The sequence below is a fragment of the Pan troglodytes genome, chromosome 5 (genome assembly GCF_028858775.2).
Source record: "Pan troglodytes isolate AG18354 chromosome 5, NHGRI_mPanTro3-v2.0_pri, whole genome shotgun sequence".
NCBI classification, from domain to species: Eukaryota; Metazoa; Chordata; class Mammalia; order Primates; family Hominidae; genus Pan; species Pan troglodytes.
Window position 1 is genome coordinate 5,650,489 of NC_072403.2, and position 17,897 is coordinate 5,668,385.

A 17,897-nucleotide genomic window follows, 5' to 3' on the forward strand; every position below is an offset into this window, starting at 1 on the left:
CTGTTTCCAGATTTTTGAATATCCTTAAAGAATATCATATGAATGGAAAAGAAAGATTATATATTATGGGGTTATATTCCAATAAACTTATGAAAATATTGTAAGCTGAAAATGCATTTAATACACTTAACCTACTAAACATCATAGCTTAGCTCGGCCTACCTTAAACACTCACATTAACCTACAGTTAGGCAAAATCATCTAACAGAAAGCCCATTTTATAATAAAGTGGGCTTTGAATATCTCATGGAATATAATGAATACTGTACTGAAAGTGGAAAACAGAATGGTTGTATGAGTACTCAAAGTACAGCTTCTGCTGAATGTGTATTGCTTTCAAACTATCTTAAAGTTGAAAACTCATAAGTCAAAGTATTCTAAGTCAGGGTTTGTTTGTACTTCTACTTTACACGATGAAATTGAGCCTTGAAAAGATTAAGTGACACGCCCAAGGTCACACTGGCAGTTAAATAGTGAAACTTGGATCCAAATTGTTCAGTCACTACATGTATTGTCTTGAAATTTGAAAAAGAGGAAGAGGAATTAAACTACTAAATTGAAGGACTATTTTAGGCATAGAAGAAGCAGATGCCTTCATGTCCAAGTGATTGTGAAAAGCCCACTTGCCCCAAAATATGTCTCCTGGTCATATGAAATTCCACCATTTCAGATTTTTACCTGGGGATTTAGAGTAATCTGCTGTTTTCCTAGAGCTCCCCTAAAATAGAAATAGAAAATTTTGGAAGGCTAAATATATGCTAACATTGGAAAACTCATTTTCTCCCCTTCGTAAGGCAAGGTACTGAAGGAGGGGGCCCTACGGGCTGTGCAGGGACATCCTGGAGGCATGGGGAGAAGAAACTGAAAGGCAAGTTTGTATGGAACAAAGAATACCGATCTCAGGATTCTCCCTTGAACCTGCCCTAACTTTGTTCAAATAGACTTAGCCACTGACCTGCTGTCAAAAGACCACAGCCAATCTGACTTGTTTTCAATATAATGATGAATATTGATTTGGTCCCTTCATCCAACATTCTCAGCTGGATCTTTTTTGACCAAGGATACACATTACTAGGTGAGTACAGGCAGTTAATTCTTCCACACGGGACTTCGGAGTTTCTGAGTTAACCAGAATCACCCACCTTAACATCTGCCAGTTTATACCCCAAGTCCTGACCAGTGCCCCCTACCTGCTATGCCTCATGTTTTCAATAGAGCATAAAATCAGAAATGAAAGATGAAACATCATAGCCAATATCATAGAAATACAAAGGATCCTAAGAAACTGCTAGGTATAATTACACACTAACTAATTGGATCATCTAGAAGAAATGGATAAATTCCCAGACACATCAAACCTACCAAGATTGACTCATGAAGAAATTTAAAAATCTGAACAAACTAATAGCAAGCAAGGAGGTTGAATCAGTAAGAAAATGTCTCCTATCAATGAAAAACCCAAAACCAGATGGCTTCCCAGATTAATTCTACCAAATATTTTAAGAAGAACTAATACCAGTCCTTCTCAAACTCTTCCAAAAAGCTGAAGTGGAGGGAATACTTCCAAACTCATCTTACAGGGCCAGCATTACCCTGATTCCAAAGCCAGACAAGAACACTACAAGAAAGGAAAATGACAGGCCAATATCCTTGATCTACATAGATGCAAAAATCCTCAACAAAATCCTAGCAAACCAAATTCAATAGCACATTGAAAGAATCATTCACCATGATCATGTCATGGTTCAACATAAGCAAATCAATACATATAATATACCATATTAGAAAAATAAAGGATAGAAACTATATGGCCATCACAATAGATATAGAAAAAGCTTTTGACAAAATTCGAAACCCTTTCATGGTGAAAAAAAAAAAACACCCAACAGATCACGTATTGAGGGACTGTATCCCAACAAAATACAGGCCATATATGACAAACCCATAGCTAACACCATGATCAATGGTGAAAAGTTGAAACTTTTCCTCTACCATCAGGAACAAGACAAGGATGCCCACAGACACCACTTCTCAGGGTAATTAGGCAAAAGAAAGAAAGAAAAGGCATCTTAATAGGAAAGGAAGAAGTGAAACTGTCTCTACTGACGGCATGATCTTGTTATTTATAGAAAACCCTACAAACTTCACTCAAAAAAGGTTAGAACTCAACACAAAGAAGGGAACAATAGACACTGGGGGACTCCAAAGGTGGGAGGGAAGGATGGTGGGAGCAAGGGTTGAAAAACTACCTATCGATTACTATGCTCACTGCTTGGGTGGTGGGATCATTAGAAGCCCAAACCTCAGCACCATGCAATATACCTGTTTAAGAAACCTGTACATCTACGCTCCTGACTCTAAAATGAAACATGCAATATTTAAAAAACAAAAACAAATAAATAAAATTTGAAAACTGTTAGAACTGAACTGATAGGTGATATCGGTAAAGTTGTAGGATACAAAATCAACATATAGAGCCTTGAACACAGCAACATCCAGCTGTCTGACACGAAAGTCTCAGGGGCAAGAAAACCTCTATATGAACTCAGAAACAATGAGCTAAGTTGTGTTTATGTCTGAAAGGATGTTAAGAACTTCATTCATGTTACATCAGAGCCAACAGAAAGAACCAACAGGAAACCTGTACCCAACAAACAGAAATGACAAGATGAAGGGAAAGCAGAGGTAAGGGCTTACCTTAGAAAGGGCAAGTGATTAGCTCAATATACAATACAATGTTTGCTCCTGAGCCAAAAATTTGTACAATAATTTGGATATTACTTGCACAACCAGAAAAATCAGCCACTCATTAGGAAAATGTGTTTCTGTAGAAGTCTTAGGACTCAGCTATCTATAATAACATGAAAAGACAATATTTTCATCCAAAATGAGTACTTTGTTTGTCTTGGCTTGTTATTCTAACGTCAACAGCCTCTAAATAAACTGTTGAAGTACATGATATAACCACCTCTTTCTCCATCTTTCCCATTGCTCCCATAAGGTTTCAGTTGTGCAATTTCACCATTAGCAAAGCTTTTTGCTGAAATCTGGCTTTTCAAAGGGAGAGTATCCAGAAACAGAAGATGCTGATCTGGGAGGCTCTTCCTAATAGAACTGCTGCTTCAGTTTAACTTGAAAAAGCCCACACCCAGTTCCTAATGACAAACATCTGAACACCGGGTCTTCCCCTGAGCAAGACCATGCTATGCCTCCTGCTCGCTCTGTTCTATAAGCAACCCACAGATTGCTCCCTGTGAAGAGGAGCCTGCCAGGGGAGCAGCATTCCACCAGACCCTGATTTAGCAAGATATTTCCGTATCATTCCCCCAACCAGCTGGAAGTCCTCCACTGCTCTTGTGTAAAAATCTAACTCATCTCGCTGAATTTCCTGATTTAAAAGTCTAATTCATTTCACCAAAAGTGTGACAGAAGGAAACCAAGTACACCATCTCTCTCTTACCAAACCAAAGCTATTGCATGTGCATTCTGGGGGGAAAACATGGTCCAAATATGTTATGGAGGGGGTGCCAGCCCAGTGTCATCCTCTTACTATTGCCATAGGATCTTGGCTGATGGCATCAGAGGAAAAACAAGTTTATCGATTACTTTCAACCATTAAGCTCACTCCTCCATGAAAAATAAGTCACAAGTCCAATGTCTCTTATTAAAATAAGCACTGCAAAATATAAAGGAGTCACAGTTTTAAAATGGGACACACATTCTCTAAGCAGTGAACCATGTTAGAGGTGTACTGTTTACATTGTAAAAAGTCTCCTGGAGCCAGGGTTAGGAAGCGCATCTGTTCTTTGGTGTTCTGGGATGAAGGAGAAAGGAAAATGTGCTGCCAGAAGTGAGTGGGAAGGAGCCCATGAGATAAAGGAAGTAAATCCATTTGCTGATTGCAATAATAATGGTAATACACGAAGCTATACATACATACATACATACATACATACATGCAAATTTTCACATTTTTTTAAAAAAAGAACTTAAGGCTTCCACTCATGTAATCAGCCCTTATGAACTCTCCTGATTAGCTGCAAGGAAAATCTTCCTTTCTCCTCTTTCTTGCACCATCCTGGGCTCCCTTTTGACTTTTTTTTTTTTTAACTTATAAACGATCAGCTCACATTCTGAAGTTTGTAGTCCCCTCCCGCCCCCTCTCTCTCTATACGGCTCATTTACATTGGCAGCTGTCGTGCTGCTGGGCATCCTCAAACCCACAAGTTTCCCTTTAATGTTTGAGCAGACAAACATGATCATGCACTAGGCATCACTGTGCCACTCAAAATGCTTTTTTTGTTTTTTTTTTTTATTGCATCTGAGAGAAATCTCAAGGTTGCAAACCTGGAGTCAGAATTGTCTCCATGTGTCTCAGTGGGAAGAGTATCGTGTGAAGAAACAAGTTGATTCTACTAATCAAAAGGAATTTTTTTTGATATCAGGTCATCCTCCGAATGAATTTATATTACCGAGTGGAGGGTCACATGAAGAAAATGGTCAAACAGCACCACCTAGAGCAAGAGGTGAGAAGTGCAGTGGAGCCAGGCTGTGTCAGGAAAGAAAAGCAAGCTGGGGCCTGGCTCAGCGCTCTCCCCTCTGCTCCTGTCTGCACGGAAAGATTAGGATGACAGTGGCAGGAAGCCTGTGCACCTAGTATGCATCACTTGAAGGGAACACACAGATTCCAGTAAACAGTTGGAAGGAAATGTTAATACCAGGCTCTGCTAAACAATATGAAATGACTCCTAGATGAGACAAGCGACTTTCATCAAAGTTCCCTGATACCTGAAAAGACAGCCCAGGGGATCCTGCACTACATGTGGTGTATGTAAATTAAGCGGGTTTTTTTCCCCTTTGTAATCAAGGCTCATACACAAACAAAATCACACTTTAGAAATGGCCTATTTCAACTTGTAACTAGCTTGCTTTCAGGGGCTCCAGGTCATAAAGAAATAGAGCACAAAGACGCTTTCTCCTTAGGGATCATACACAAATTCACTCTGTCCGTTTCTTTCCCACATGGAGCAACAAAGCCGTCAGACCTCTCCATCCACACATCGGGTCCTTCCTGATTAAAGTGAGATAAATCACAGCCCTCTCTCTCTAGATGGCAGGCGACAAGAGGGGGATGCTTGCCTCAAGAAGTCCTCCCCATCCCTCTGCATTCATGCAAGCCCGAGCGGAGAGATGCAAGAAATTACTGATGCATTTTAATTCCCCAGACCCTGCAATTAAAAATGGAAATTTTTTGGCCACGCGTGTTGGCTCACGCCTGTAATCCCAGCACTTTCAGAGGCCGAGGTCGGCGGATCACCTGGGGTCAGGAGTTCGAGACCAGCCTGGCCAACATGGTGAAACCCTGTCTCTACTAAAAATACAAAAATTAGCTAGGAATGGTGGTGGGCGCCTGTAGTCCCAGCTACTCGGGAGGATGAGGCAGGAGAATCACTTGAACCCGGGAGGCAAAGTTTGCAGTGAGCCAAGATCGCACCACTGCACTCCACTCTGGGTGACAAAGGAAGACTTCATCTCAAAAAATGTTTTTAAAAAATGGAAGTGTTGTTCTTTCATTTGTAAATGTGTTTTGGTAAAAGAGGGGCAGTTTAAGCAACCCTTTCTATTGTCTACATTGTTAAAATTCATCCGACATGGACTCTTGACTCCGTTTTGCCTGAGCAGACCCAATTCAAGCATTTACAACAGCTATAACCTCCTCAAATCAAAAAGAGGAATCAGCATTATTGCTAAGTTCAAATAAGGTCTTGTTTTATTTCATTTTTATTTTTGAATGCAGCCATTCCTCCATGTGCTGTCATCAGGTAAGATTGTCAGTCCTGATTAGGTAAAGGTATTATTACAAAATGCAATTCTTAAACATTCAGTGTCTAACTACACTTTTAATAAGCCTTTCCCCCTCCCCTATGTATTCTCCCTTAGACACCCCTTCTCAAATTTAAAATCACAGAAACTAAAATATGATGCCTAAAGAGAGCCTAGCGACTGCCCAGTCCTCTAATTTGATGAGTGGGAGTACTGAAGCCCAGAGGATGTCAAGTAATTTGTTCCCAATGTCTTAGATAAGAAGAAAATGACCAGCTGGGAAATCCCACTCATGTCAAGGCAGAGGCACAGGGCCACAGACTGTGGTTGAATTGTGCCACACTCCTACATCCTTCTTTAGGAATCACAGAACATTCCTGTGTTGAGTCGGAGTCACTGACTTCCTTTTCAGGCTGATTGAGTTCTGTCCTTACGGGCTGCGACAAGAAGTTTTGGTATTATGCTACACCAAGACCATTTATCTAGTTCAAGAAATGCACAGTCCTTAGAGCCCAGCAACTTTCCCCATGTCCAGTAAATGTAGCTTCTCCGTTAGAAGCTGTCAGAATGGAGCCTTCTGGCTCATCTTGATTTTGATTTGTGCAAGAATGAATGGTTGTGCTAAGACAGCTTTCCTAGCTGATAGAGAGCGAAACTTTTTTCTCATCATCTATAAAAAAATTAAATTAGAACTTTTTTCTCATAATCTGTGAAAAAATATTAAATTAAATCTGGCTCGTCTTGATTTTGATTTGTGCAAGAATGAATGGTTGTGCCAAGACAGCTTTCCTAGCTGATAGTGAGCAAAACTTTTTTCTCATAATCTATAAAAAATATTAAATTAGAAGCATAGAGTTTATTTCATGACTTTTATCTTCCTGCAATTTTCTTGTGGGCATAAATGAATTGTTTTTATCCTGCCTGCCCCCCAATCCCTTTTCCAAGAGACCAAAAGAGTATCTAGTGCAAAGTGGAGACTCAAATATTTTTTAATAAACAGTGATCCCAGCCACCCAGTGCATGTTGCCAAATGCCAAACCCATAAATAATCAAACACATCATCTCATTCAGCCAATCAAAATCAAGTGCTACCTATTTTTTTAAGTTTTCATAGCCCTTGGGCATCTGCTTTCTCAGCATTTCCCAAACTTGAGTCATTCTCATCCTGCCTTCCTAATTTTGATCTGTCAATTACCTCTACTATTATTTATTTCATATATTTTTAAATAGACCCACTTTTGAAACTTAAATACACGCCTTTTAAAAGGAAGCTTTCTTACTACTATACATCAAAAGCCATTATTACTTGTTCTAAGTACTCATAACAAGATGGTCACAACTATTAAAATTTACTAATGTGCATCCACATACTCTCTAAATTCATGGAGCATCTGCACACACTTTAAGAAACAATTCTGCATTACTCACTCAATTTTCTTGACATCCTTCTGAGGCAGGACAAACCTTGGGCCCAAAGAATTGAGGTAGGAGTCCAAGCAAGTTGCCAGCCCCATAAAGGCAAACCTTGGCTCGGAAGTCAGGACTACCAGCCCCTAGGTTATGGTTCATGCTCTTTCCTCTGCTCTCCAGAACCTCCTATCTCCAAGTGTAGTTAGCAGCCCAGATGCAGCAGCATCCTCTAGAGACTTGTTAAAAATGCAGAAGCTCAGGCTCCACCCCAGGCCTATGCAGACTGAATCTGCATTTTAACAAGGTCCAGGTAATTCACGTGCACATTAAGTTTGAAAAGGCCTGGTCTAGATCAGCGGTTCTCTAACTTAGCGGCACATTAGAACCATCTGTAGAGACTTTAAAAATACCAGTGCCTGGGCTTCACTTCCCAGAGAATCTGACTTAAGTGTCTGGGGTTTGCCCTGAGTCTAGGTATTTTTAAAAACTCCTCAGCTTATACAAAGCTGGCAGGGCCGGGCACAGTGGCTCATGCCTATAATCCCAGCAGTTCGTGAGGCCAAAGTGGGCAGATTGCTTGAGTCCAGGAGTTTGAGATTAGCCTGGGCTAAAACCCCATCCCTACAAAAAAAAAAAAATACAAAAAGTAGTTGGGCATGGTGGTGGCACATACCTGTAGTCCCGGCTACTCAGGAGGCTGAGTCCTCACTTCAACCCAGGAGGTCACGGTCTGGTCAACAGAGCAAGACCCTGTATCAAAACAAAAAAACAAGCAAACAAAAAATGCTAGCAGCTTACCAGTTAGGGAGGCCTGTAGAGCCAAGTTTTCCAAATGGGGCTACATTAGTTGTTCCAGAACTTTAGCTGCATGAAAACCACCTGGATGGCTTGTTCAGCTACAGAGGGTCTGGCCATGCCCCTAGAGTTTCCAGCTGAGGGTCTGGAATGAGGCCCGATGATTTGCATTTCTAACAATCTCCAGGTGATGCTGATGCTGTGGGTCCAGGGACCACATTTTGAGAATCTATGCTAAATGAATCGGAGAAGACCAAAGCTCAAACTTATTCCAAGAACTTTTCAAGGCCCACCTGCAAGTTGTAGTGGAAGTAAGCATCTAAGGGTGCAAAAAAGTTTCACTGTAGACTAAGGCCTTTTACCTGAGCTCTCAAATGTTCACATTTCTCTTATCAACCTAAATAACAAACAGAGAGAGGCTCTCCACAAGAAAAAGATATTCGTTTGGAAACAGAGCCTTGCAATAGAAACAGGCAAGCCAGAGTAAACTATATGCATATTCACGGAGGTAAAGGAAGACAAAAGAAAAAATGAGGAAGATTATATGATCATTTGGAAATGACTATCCTTGGCTACAAACATCAATAACAAAGGTGATGCCAGGCCCAGGTTGGACAGGCAGTTGATGGGCAAATATCCTTCAAAGCATTGTTGTGTGCAAAGTTGCAATGGGCTTTGTGCAAGATTGTGTTTTTTGCAGTCTTCTGTGATAAGTTTTTGTTATCAGGCATACAAGCCCAAGAATCCTTTATTGCATGGCCTTTCCTGGCTCTATATGACAGGGTTTTGGTTAGGGTAGGGGTATTTTTAACACTCTCAATGTAAAAAATGACATAAGGTATGTACCCCAATGACTTGTTTGGTCTTCATAAAATAACTTTTCATAAAATCTCTGTAAACGTGGAAATATCTACACCGCTATCTCTGTAAATGTGTAAACATTTACAACGCTATCTGTATAAACATGGAACTATTTACACAGCCGTCTCTATAAACAGGGAAATATCTACACCGCTATCTCTATAAACATGGAAATATCTACACCGCTATCTCTATAAACATGGAAATACCTACACCACTATCTGTATAAACATGGAAATATCTACACCGCTATCTCTATGAACATGGAAATATCTACACCGCTGTCTCTAGAAACATGGAAATATCTACAATGCTATCTCTATAAACGTGGAAATATATACACCGCTATCACTAAAAACATGGAACTATCAACACCGATATCTCTATAAACGTAGGATCATCTACACCGCTAATCTATAAACCAGGAAATATCTACACCGCTATAAGTATAAATGCGGAAATATCTACACAGCTATCTGTATAAACATGGAAATATCTACACCGCTATCTCTATAAACATGGAAATACTTACACCGCTATCTGTATAAACATGGAAATATTTACAAAGCTATCTCTATAAACATGGAAATATCTACACGGCTATCTCTATAAACATGGAAATATCTACACCACTATCTGTAAAACATGGAAATATCTACACCACTGTCTGTATGAACATGGAAATATATACACGGCTATCTGTTTAAACATGGAAATATCTACACCACTGACTGTATAAACATGGAAATATCTACACCGCTATCTGTATAAACATGGAAATATCTACACCGCTGTCTCTATAAACATGGAAATATCTACACCGCTATCTGTAGAAACATGGAAATATCTACACCGCTGTCTCTACAAACCTGGAAATATCTACACCGTTATCTGTATTAATGTGGAAATTCCAACACCGCTATCTGTATAGACGTGGAAATATCTACATCGCTATGTCTACAAACGTGGGAATATCTACACCGCTATCTGTATAAACATGGAAATATCTACACGGGTATGTGTATAAACGTGGAAATATCTGCACCGCTATGTGTATAAACTTGGAAATTTCAGCACCGCAATCTGTATAAAAGTGGAAATATCTTCACCGCTATCTGTATAAACGTGAAAATATCTATACCGCTATCTCTATAAACGGGGAAATATCTACACCGCTATCTGTATAAACGCGGGAATATCTACACCGCTATCCCTATGAATGTGTAAACATTTACACGGCTATCTGTATAAACATGGAAATATTTACACCGCTGTCTCTAAAAACATGGAAATATCTACACCGCTATGTCTATAAACATGAAAACATTTACACCGCTATCTGAATAATCATGGAAATATTTACACCGCTATCTGTAAAAACTTGGAAATATTTACACCGCTATGTCTATAAAAATGGAAATATCTACACCGCTATCCCCATAAACATGAAAATATCTACACTGTTGTTTGTATGAACATGAAAATATCTACAACGCTATCTCTATAAACATAGAAATATCTACATTGCTGTCTGTATAAACATGGAAATATCTACACAGCTATCTGTATAAACATGGAGATATCTACACCGCTATGTGTATAAACATGGAAATATCTACACGGAAAGCTGTATAAACATGGAAATATCTAGACAGTCATCTCTATAAACATGGAAATATCTATACCGCTATCTGTATAAACATGGAAATACCCACACCGCTATCTGTATAAACATGGATATACCCACATCGCTATCTGTATAAAGATGGAAGTATCTGCACCGCTATCTTTATAAACATAGAAATATCTGCAAATCTATCTGTGTAAACATAGAAATATCTACACGGCTATTTGTGTAAACATGGAAATATCTGCACCGCTATCTGTATGAAGATGGAAATATCTACACCACTATCTGTAAAACGTGGAAATATCTACACCGCTCTCTGTATAAACCTGGAAATATCTACACCGATATCTGCATAAACATGGAAATATCTACACCGCTGTCTGTATAAACAAGGAAATATCTACACCGCCATGTGTATAAACATGGAAATACCTACACCACTATCTGTATAAATATGGAAATATCCACACCGCTATCTCTATAAACATGGAAATACCTACACCGCTTTCTCTATGAACATGGAAATATCTACACTGCAATCTCCATATACATGGAAATATCTACACCGCCATCTCTATAAACATGAAAATGTCTACACCGCCATCTTCAGAAACAGGGATGTATCTACACCGCCATCTGTATAAACATGGAAATATCTACACCACTATCTGTATAAACATGGAAATATCTTCACTGCCATGGGTATAAACATGGAAATATCTACACCGCCATCTGTATAAAGATGGAAATATCTGCACCGCAATCTTTATAAATATGGAAATAACTACACCGCTACCTCTATAGACATGTAAATATCTACACCGCTATCTGTATAAACATGGAAATATCTACACTGCCATCTGTATAAAGATGGAAATATTTACACCGCGAGCTGTAAAAACATGGAAATATCTACACTGCTATCTGTATAAACATGGAAATACCAGCACCGTTATCTGTATAAACATGGAAATATCTACACCGCTATCTCTATAAACAAGAAAATACACCACCATCTCTATAAGCATGGAAATATTTACACCGCTATCTCTATAAACATAGAAATAACTACACCGCCATCACTATAAACATGGAAATATCTAAACCGCCATCTGCATAAACATGGAAATATCTACACAGACATCTGTATAAACATGGAAATATCTACACTGCCATCTGTATAAACTTGGAAATATCTACACTGACATCTGTAGAAAGATGGAATTGTCTACAAAGCGATCTGTATAAACATGGGAATTTCTACACCGCTACCTGTATAAACATGGAAAAATCTATACCACTATCTGTATCAACATGGAAATAACTACACCGCAATCTCTATAAACATGGAAATATCTACAATGCTATCTCTGTAAACATGGAAATATCTACACAGCTATCTGTGTAAACTTGGAAATATCTACACAGTTATCTGTGTAAAAATGGAAATATCTACACAGCAATCTGTGCAAAGATGGAAATATCTACACTGCTATCTCTGTAAACATGGAAATATCTACACCGCTATCTGTATAAACATGGAAACATTTGTACCGCAGTCTCTAAAAACATGGAAATATCTCCACCGCTATTTGTATAAACATGAAAATATCTACACAGCTATCTGTATAATCATGGAGATATCTAAACCACAATCTGTATAAACATGGAAATATCTACCAGAGTATGTGTGTAAACATGGAAATATCTACAGAGCTATCTATGTAAACTTGGAAATATCTACACAGCTATCTGCGTAAACATGGAAATATCTACACGGCAATCTGTGCAAAGATGGAAATAACTACACCGCTATCTCTGTAAACTTGGAAATATCTATACCGCTACCTATATAAACATGGAAATATCTACACCGCTGTCTGTATAAACAAGGAAATATCTACACAGCCATCTGTAGAAACATGGAAATATCTACACCGCAATCTGTATAAACATGGAAATACCTACACCGCTATCTGTATAAATATGGAAATATCTACACCGATATCTCTATAAACATGGAAATACCTACAACGCTTTCTCTATAAACATGAAAATATCTACATTGCTATATCTATATACATGGAAATATCTACACCTCCATCTCTATAATCATGAAAATATCTACACCGCCATCTTCAGAAACATGGATGTATCTACACCGCCATCTGTATAAAGATGTTAATATCTACACCACTATCTGTATAAACATGGAAATATCTTCACTGCCATCTGTATAAACATGGAAATATCTACACCGCCATCTGTATAAAGATGGAAATATCTACACTGCCATCTTCAGAAACATGACTGTATCTACACCGCCATCTGTATAAACATGGAAATATCTACACCACTATCTGTATAAAGATGAAAATATTTAAACCGCTTTCTCTATAAACATGGAAATATCTACACCGCTTTCTCTATAAACATGGAAATATCTACACCGCCATATGAATTAACATGGAAATATCTACACAGTCATCTGTATAAACCTGGAAATATCTACACTGTCAACTATATAAACATGGAAATATCTAGAGAGAACTCTGTATAAACATGGAAATATCGGCACAGCCATCTGTATAAACATGGAAATATCTACACCGCTATGTGTATTAACGTGGAAATATCTCCATTTCTATCTGGATCAATATGGACTTACCTGCACCGCAATCTGTATAAACATGAAAATATCTACACGGCTATCTCTATAAACATGGAAATATCTACACTGTCATCTGTACAAACATGGAAATATCTACACAGCCATCTGTAGAAACATGGAAATATCTACACCGCTATCTCCATAAACATGGAAATAACTACACCGCTATCTCTATAAACATGGAAATATCTACACCGCTATCTCAATCAACATGGAAATATACACACCGCCATCTCTTTAAACATGGAGTTATCTACAATGCCATCTACATAAACAAGAAAATATCTACACTGCCATCTATATAAACATGGAAACTTCTACACCGCCATCTCTATAAACATGAAAATGTATACACTGCCATTTGTAGAAAGAAGGAAATATCTACACCGCCATCTGTATAAACGTAGAAATATCTACACCACTATCTGTATAAACATGGAAATATCTAAACCGCAATCTGTATAAACATGGAAATATTTACACCGATATCTGTATAAATATGAAATATCCAAACTGCTATCTCTATAAAAGTGGAAATATCTACAATGCTATCTGTATAAACATGGAAATATCTCCACTGCTATCTCTATAAACATCGAAATATCTACACCGCCATCTGTATAAACATGGAAATATCTACACATCCATGTGTATATACATGGAAATATCTACACCGCTATCTATATAAACATGGAAATATCTACACCGCCATCTACTTATCCATAGAAATATCTGTGCCGCCATCTGTAGAAACATGGAAATATCTACACGGTCATCTGTGTATAGATGGAAATAACACCGCCATCTGTACAAACATGAAAATATCTGCACCGCTATCTGTATAAACATGGAAATATCTACACCGCGGTCTGTATAAACATGGAAATATCTACACCACTATCTGTATAAACATGGAAATATCTACACCGCTATCTCTATAAACATGGAAATATCTACACCATGATCTGTATAAACATGGAAATATTTACAACGCTATCTGTATAAACATGGAAATATCTACACAGTTATCTGTATAAATATGGAAATATCTACACCGCCATCTACATATCCATAGAAATATCTGCGCCGCCATCTGTATAAACATGGAAATATCTACACGGTCATGTGGGTATAGATGGAAATATCAACACCGCCATCTGTAAAAACATGGAAATATCTACACGGTGGTCTGTATAAACATGGAAATATCTACACCACCATCTGTATAAACATGGAAATACCTACAATACCATCTGAATACACATGGAAATATCTACACAGAAATCTGCATAAATATGGAAATATCTACACCGCCAGCTGTATAAACATGGAAATATCTACACTGCAATCTGTAGAAAGATGGGAATATGTACACCGCTATCTCTATAAATATGGAAATATCTACACCGCCATCTCTATGAACATGAAAATATCTACACTTCCATCTCCATAAAGATGGAAGTATCTACTCCGCCATTTGTATAAACACGGAAATATCTACACCACCATCTGTGTAAACATGGAAATATCTACACCGCTATCTGTATAAACATGGAAATATCTACACCGCCATCTGCATGGCCATGGAAATATGTACGCCGCCATCTGTATAAACATGGAAATATCTACACGGCCATCTGTGTATAGATGGAAATATCAACACCGCCATCTGTGCAAACATGGAAATATCTACATCGCTATCTCTATAAACATGGAAATATCTGCACTGCCATCTGTAAAAACATGGAAATACCTATACAGTCATCTGTATAAACATGGAAATATCTGCAATGCCATCTGTATACACATGGAAATATCTACACAGCCATCTGTATAAACATGTAAATATCTACACCGCTATCTCTATCAACATGGAAATATCTACACCGCCATCTCTATAAACATGAAAATATCTACACTGCCATCTCCATAAACATGGAACTAACTACTCCGCCATCTGTATAAACATGGAAACATGTGCACCGCCATCTGTGTGAACGAGGAAATATCGACAATGCCATCTGTATAAAGATATAAATATCTGCACCGCGAGCTGTATAAACATGGAAATATCTACATCACTATCTGTATAAACGTGGATATACCAACACCGCCATCAGTATAAACATGGAAATATCTACAACGCCATCTATATAAATATGGAAATATCTACACCACTATGTCTATAAACATGGAAATACCTACACCGCTATCTCTATAAACATGGAAATACCTACACCGCAATCTGTGTAAACATGGAAATATCTACACTGCTATCTGTATAAACATGGAAATATCTACACTGCTATCTGTATAAACATGGAAATATCTACACCGCGATCTGTATAAACTTGGAAATATCTACACCGCGATCTGTATAAACATGGAAACATCTACACCGCTATGTGTATTAACGTGGAAATATCTCCATTGCTATCTGTATAAACATGGACAAATCTCCACCGCAATATGTATAAACATGAAAATATCTACACTTCTATCTCTATAAACATGGAAATATCAACACTGCCATCTGTACAAACATGGAAATATCTACACTGCCATTTGTAGAAAGATGGAAATATCTACACCGCCATCTGTATAAACGTGGAAATATCTACACCGCTATCTGTATAAACATGGAAATATCTACACCGCAATCTGTATAAACATGGAAATATCTACACCGCTCTCTGTATAAATATGAAATATCTAAACCGCTATCTCTATAAAAGTGGAAATATCTACACTGCTATCTGTATAAACATGGAAATATCCTCACTGCTATCTCTATCAACATTGACATATCTACACCGCTATCTCTATAAACATGGAAATATCTACACCGCCATCTCTATAAACATGGAAATATCTACACCGTCATCTGTATGAACATGGAAATATCTACACCGCTATCGGTATAAACATGGAAATATCTACACCGCGATCTGTATAAACATGGAAATATCTACACCGCGATCTGTATAAACATGGAAATATCTAAACCGCTATCAGTGTAAACATGGAAATATCTACACAGCTATCTCTATAAACATGGAAATATCTACACCGCCATCTGTATAAACATGGAAATACCTACAAAGTCATCTGTATAAACATGGAAATATCTACACAGCCATCTGTATAAACATGGAAATATCTACACAGCCATCTGTATAAACCTGGAAATATCTGCACTGTCATCTATATAAACATGGAAATATCTACAGAGAACTCTGTATAAACATGGAAATATCGGCACAGCCATCTGTATAAACATGGAAATATCTACAACGCTATATGTATAAACATGGAAATATCTACACCGCTATGTGTATTAACGTGGAAATATCTCCATTGCTATCTGTATAAACATGGACAAATCTCCACCGCAATATGTATAAACATGAAAATATCTACACTTCTATCTCTATAAACATGGAAATATCTACACTGCCATCTGTACAAACATGGAAATATCAACACAGTCATCTGTAGAAACATGGAAATATCTACACCGCTATCTCTATAAACATGGAAATAACTACACCGCTATCTCTATAAACATGGAAATATACACACCGCCATCTCTTTAAACATGGAGGTATCTACAACGCCATCTACATAAACAAGAAAATATCTACACTGCCATCTATATAAACATGGAAATATCTACACCGCCATCTCTATAAACATGGAAATATCTACACTGCCAGTTGTAGAAAGATGGAAATATCTACTCCGCCATCTGTATAAACGTGGAAATATCTTCACAGCTATCTGTATAAACATGGAAATATCTACACCGCAATCTGTATAAACATGGAAATATCTACACTGCTCTCTGTATAAATATGAAATATCTAAACCGCTATCTCTATAAAAGTGGAAATATCTACACTGCTATCTGTATAAACATGGAAATATCCTCACTGCTATCTCTATGAACATTGATATATCTACACCGTTATCTCTATAAACATGGAAATATCTACACCGCCATCTCTATAAACATGGAAATATCTACACCGTCATCTGTATAAACATGGAAATATCTACACCGCTATCTGTATAAACATGGAAATATCTACACCGCGATCTGTATAAACATGGAAATATCTACACCGCGATCTGCATAAACATGGAAATACCTAAACCGCTATCTGTGTAAACATGGAAATATCTACACAGCTATCTCTATAAATATGGAAATATCTACACCGCCATCTGTATAAACATGGAAATACCTACAAAGTCATCTGTATAAACATGGAAATATCTACACAGCCATCTGTATAAACATGGAAATATCTACACAGACATCTGTATAAACCTGGAAATATCTGCACTGTCATCTATATAAACATGGAAATATCTACAGAGAACTCTGTATAAACATGGAAATATCGGCACAGTAATCTGTATAAACATGGAAATATCTACAACGCTATCTGTATAAACATGGAAATATCTACACTGCTATGTGTATTAACGTGGAAATATCTCCATTGCTATCTGTATAAACATGGACAAATCTCCACCGCAATATGTATAAACATGAAAATATCTACACTTCAATCTCTATAAACATGGAAATATCAACACTGCCATCTGTGCAAACATGGAAATATCTACACAGTCATCTGTAGAAACATGGAAATATCTACACCGCTATCTCTATAAACATGGAAATAACTACACCGCTAT

General features: G+C 37.7%; 1 long non-coding RNA gene across 1 annotated transcript in view; it reads right to left on the reverse strand.

Moving 5' to 3' along the window:
* The window catches only part of LOC134810232 (uncharacterized), a 183,900-nt gene that overhangs the window by 68,620 nt on the left and 97,383 nt on the right, over positions 1–17,897 (reverse strand). The window contains exon 2 of the long non-coding RNA XR_010157832.1: positions 7,907–7,983. This is a non-coding gene — a long non-coding RNA (uncharacterized LOC134810232). The remainder of the gene's footprint in view (positions 1–7,906; positions 7,984–17,897) is intronic.